Here is a 5427-nt window from a genome sequence, read left to right as displayed (position 1 = left end):
TGTGTCACCATGCCTGGGTAATTTTTGTATTTTTAGTAGAAATGGGTTTTGCCATGTTGGCCAGCCTGGTCTCAAACCCCTGACCTCAAGTGATCCTCTCGCCTTGACTTCCCCCAAAGTGCTCAGATTACAGGTGTGAGCCACCGAGCCCCACCTCATTTCTTTTTAGGGCCAGATAATATTTCATTGTATGTACAGTACATACCACATTTTATTTATCCATTCATTCTTCTGTGGATGCTTTGCTTCCACCTTTTGGTCTTTGAGTCCCTGCTTTCAGTTGTTTTGAATATATATCTAGAAGTGGGATTGCTGGATCACATAATTCTTTTTTGAAATAAGTATTTTTGTGTGTGTGTGTGGCAGGGTCTCACTCTGTGACCCAGGCTGGAGTACAGTGGCATGACCTCAGCTCACTGCAGCTTGTCTTCCAGGTTCAAGTGATTCTCCTGCCTCAGCCTCCTAAGTAGCTGAGACTACAGGCATGCACCACCACACCTGGCTAATTTTTGTATTTTTGGTAGAGACGGGGTTTCACCATGTTGGCCAGGCTGGTTGGTCTCAAACTCCTGACCTCAGGTGATCCACCCGCCTTGGCCTTCCAAAGTGCTGGGATTATAGGTGTGAGCCATTGCGCCTGGCCAGGATCACATAATTCTATACTTGATTGTTTGAGGAACTGACACACTGTTTTCTACAGAGCCTGTACCATTTTATATTCAAGGGGCAGACTCTTTTAAATCCATTCTAGTCCTCATGCCAAGGTTGCACAGCCAGCCTCCGGCTACCACACTGCTTCTCACTTCCAGTGGCCCACACCAGAGCTTGTTACTTATCTGCTGCCTGCTAAATTTCTATTCCATCTGTAAGGTACTAAAACAAAAGATGCCCTCTTACATAAAGGGCGGGGCCAAATCTTAAAAGTAGCAGTTGGCTGGAGTTACCAGAGGACAGAATTATATTTAAATCCAACTCCTGAACTATAAATAGCCTCAGCTGCAGGTGGCGCTTTCTCCCAGGAAGGTCTTGGTTTCTCTCTCTCTTTAGCAGCAAGGGGTATAAAGCTCTTTCTTCTGAGATTTTTAGTCCCTCCCCTGCTCCCCATAAAGTCATGAAATTTGGAGGAGTTGACAGAGGAATAAGAAGTCGCTCTTTGTGGAATCACTGCAGCAGCAGATAAAGAAAAACTATTTCTTAAGTTTAAATGAAGCAAAACAACTTTTGAAACCAATTTGGCCTGAATCTCACAGTAGCAAACAAGTTCTGGAGTTCTAATAAAAAAATACATATATATCTCCAAGTGAAGTTAGAAACACTGAATCCAAAATAGAGGGTAACAGTCAGGATTCCATTAAACTACAGTTTGTAATGGTTAAAGAATAGTGAGGAGAAAACAGAAATATGTCATTTTTTTCACTAATAAATGTTAAAATAGGGATTGGGCATGGTGGCTCACATCTGTAGTAATTAAAATACCCAAAAACATGTAAGCAAAAATAAAAGACTTGAAGATAACCACTGTAAGTAGCTTTTAAAAATGCATATATGAGAAAATAGATTATTTTATGTACTGTTTTATAATTTGCTTCTCTCTTTAAAATATTTTATATTTGTTTTATGAAAATATAATACATTGACATGGTTCAAAAATAAAATAAATATAAAATAAAAAGAAAAAAATAAAAAATAAAATAAAATAAATATACAGTGAAAAGTCTCCCCACCACCCCTGTCCCCTGTCAGCCCACTTTCCCCAAAGGGAGAGCCATAGGTAGATTCTTGTATGTTTTGTGGAAATCCTTGGGCATTTGCATAAAAGAATGTATTTTCTTCTAGTCCCTTTTTTACATAAAAGGTAACACTGTTCTGTACCTTGCTATCTTATTTTAACAATATCTTGGAGGTCTTGTTTCTTGTTTCATAGAGCGCTGATAATAGCTGCACAGATTCCATTGAATCGCAGTATGTAACCTGGTCAATCAGTTACTCTTTGCTATTGCTGCCCCAATGAATAGCCATGTACAAGCCTTATTTTGCATATATCCAAGTACATCTATAGGCAAATTGCCTGGGGAAATGCACTGTAATTTGGAGAGTTGTTGCGAAATTGTCTCCTATAGGGATTATGCCAGTTTACACTGGTACCAGCAATGACTTAGAGTGTCTTGTTGTTTACAGCCTGAATGCAGCCTGTGTTTTTAATTTCTCCAATTTGATATTTAAAAAAGAAAAATGGCATCCAAGGGAAAAAAAGTATCATGGTGTAGTTTAAATTTGCGTTTCTCTTCTGAGTGAGGCCGAACATATTTTCATGTTTATAGGCCTTTTGCATATCTTTTTTGAGAACTGTCTGTTTATATCTTTTGCTCACTTTTCTGTTGGGTTATTGGTCTTTTTCTTATAATTTTTTAGATTTCTTTATATGTTAGGAGAATACACATTTATGATATGATTTGCAAAAAAAAAAAAAAAAAAAAAACCCAGTGGATATGTCTACTCTTTTTTGATGTGTCTACTCTGCTTATAATGTGAGTGTGTTTTTGCCAAGTACATTTTCAAATGTAGTCTTTTAAAATGTTTTAAATGCTTTTTGGGTTTTAAATCAGTATCAGAAAAGCAAAGGCTACAAACACATTCTCCAATTACTGTTTCATTCTTCAAGGACATACAGTCTCACTTTTACATTTAAATCTGTGACCCATTTGGAATTTATCCTGATGTGAGGAGTCAGGTGTGGATCCAATTTTATTTTCTTCTGCCTGGTTCCCAGCTGTCCTATTACCATTCATTGAATAATTCATTTCTCCTTCTATGATCATAAAGAACAATCCTGAATGTATCTGCATGCATTCTGGATTTTCTCTTCTGTTCCATTGGTCAGTCTGTCTAATACAAACCACTACTATAATGTTTTCATTACTGAAGTATTATAATATTTTTCATTAACTTACAGAGCTACTCCCCATCCTCTGTCTCATTGCTCCTCCTTTCCAGAATTTTCCTGATAATTCTTATGCATTAATTTTTTATATAGTCTTTTTAATGATTTTTCTAAATTTTAAAAAGTCATTGGCACTTTCTTTGTTATTGTGTTAAACTTATAAATTAATTTATGGAAAATTTACATTTTATGATGTTGACTCTTTTTGGGCAAGACTACTATTTGTTATGGGCTATTTTTGTAACATTCTGTAGTGTTTGTATCTTTTCCTTAAGTGAGTTTTATGTATTTCTTGCTAATTCTTTTTTCTTTTTATATTGTATTTTTATTTTCTTTTTTTAACTTTTTATTTCCAAATCCCCAGAACCTACAAATTGTGTTGTTTATTTAAAAGCATTTTATTGTTTGTATTGCTCTTGAAGGTCCTTTTCTTCTATTATATTTTTTAACTGGTGGTTGAGTATTAGTTTCTAATTCTAACAGTTACACTTTATTACATGTCCTGGATGTTTTCCATGTTCTTAGATATAGATTTACTTCATTTTAGTCAATAGTGTTTCTCCGTTTGAATGTAAGGATCTTGAGGTGAAAAGATTATCCTGGATTATCTGGGTGGGCCCTAAAGGTAATCTCAGGTGTCCTTATAAGGGGGAGATTCGACACACAAAGCAAAGCACCACTGAAGTAGGATGCTGCGCCGCTGGAGGACAGGGGCCAAGGGACGCAAGAAATGCGACTCCGGGACTGGAAATGGATGGGAAATGGATTCTCCAGAGACAGCAAGGCCCCAGCAACACCTGGATTTGGGTCCATGAAACTGATTTTGGACTTCTGACTTCCAGAACTGTAAGAGAATAAACATGTGTTGTTTTAAGCCACCACGTTTGTGGTACTCCGTTACAGTAGCCGGGGAAATAGGTAACTCGGGTCTTTCTTTGCTTTGGTGGATGCTGCGTGGCACACCTAAAAATGCAAGCTCGGGCCTGATGGGAGAGAGTGGGAACCACAGGCCATCAGGAAGACACTCTTTCCAAAGAGGGGAAATATATCATCAACTGTATTTAATATCAAGTCCCCAATAATACAGCACATTTTAGACTCAGTCTCCAGTGACACATTTCCAGGATTTTGTGTATTTTGTTCCTTTCCTTAAGAAATAGAACGCACAGTCCAGGCACGGTGGCTCACACCTGTAATCCCAGCACTTTGGGAGGCCGAGGTGGGTGGATCACGAGGTCAAGATATCGAGACCATCCTGGTCAACATGGTGAAACCCCATCTCTACTAAAAATACAAAAAGTTAGCTGGGCGTGGTGGCACGTGCCTGTAATCCCAGCTACTCAGGAGGCTGAGGCAGGAGAATTGCTTGAACCCAGGAGGCGGAGGTTGCCATGAGCTGAGATGGCACCATTGCACTCCAGCCGGGGTAACAAGAGCGAAACTCTGTCTCAAAAAAAAAAAAAAAAAAAAAAAAAAAGAGAGAGAGAGATAGAACGCAGTCTACCAGGTAGGTCTGTTAGCTTACCGCCAATGGACCTCCTGTTGTAGGTAAATCTTTTCTGTGTCTCAATCATATAAGAAGTCTCAAGACTTCTTATATGAAGTCTTCACAGTTATGCGTTCAGTATTCCTGCTTTTCACAAGATAAATATTCAAAAAAATGGTAAAAAGCCTTGCTATACAGATGAGGATGTAGCCACAATGGAAAGTGAGGCTGGCTGGCAGGAGCACTGTGTGATCCCTCCAAATATGTGTTTATCAGCATATGTCCAAAAACCTGAATTCAGCATGGAATGTAGCTATGAGATAAAGTTGAATGTAGTAAAGTTAAGGAAAATGAAGAAGGTTCCACGATTGGGGATGACATCCAAGTAGTGGTGGGATAGGAGGCAGGACCTGACTCCAGAGGTAGGACTTGGACTCCGGACCAGATTGAAAACAAGCTGAAACAAGGAAGAGGTGAGAACACACCATAAGGCACATCAGTTTACCATTGCCATGGCAACATCTAGAAGTTAACTCCCCTTTCCACAGCAATGATCGAACAAGCCAGAAGTTATCAACCTTTTTCTAGAAATTTCTGCATAATCCACCCCTTGTCACCAGCTTGTCCCTGAATTCTTTCCTGAGTGAAGCCAAGAACCCTCCCTGGCTAAGCCTCAATTTGGGGGCTCACCTGCCCTGCATCAGTCAAACCCGTGACAGTCATAGAGGAAAGGCTACACCAAAGCTTGAATTGACAAATTCTGGGTCTTTCCTATTCATCCAGGTTTTCCATGGCTCCACACTATGCCAGGCATGTAAGGCGCTCAGGGAGTGCGAGTGGAATGTTACGATGCCACATTCCAGGGAAGCTCTTGACCATCCCACAGAGCTGGGATGATCTCATTTTTTATTCCAGAACAGGTACCCTAAGAGCTACAGAAAGTTGGTGAAGCATACCTGTGGACACTCATCTGCATCTGGACCTGATCTGGACCCAATCT

Source organism: Saimiri boliviensis, chromosome 17 (genome assembly GCF_048565385.1).
Source record: "Saimiri boliviensis isolate mSaiBol1 chromosome 17, mSaiBol1.pri, whole genome shotgun sequence".
Lineage (NCBI taxonomy): Eukaryota > Metazoa > Chordata > Mammalia > Primates > Cebidae > Saimiri > Saimiri boliviensis.
The sequence above is the reverse complement of the archived record's forward strand: the minus strand, read 5'-3'. Positions refer to the sequence as shown.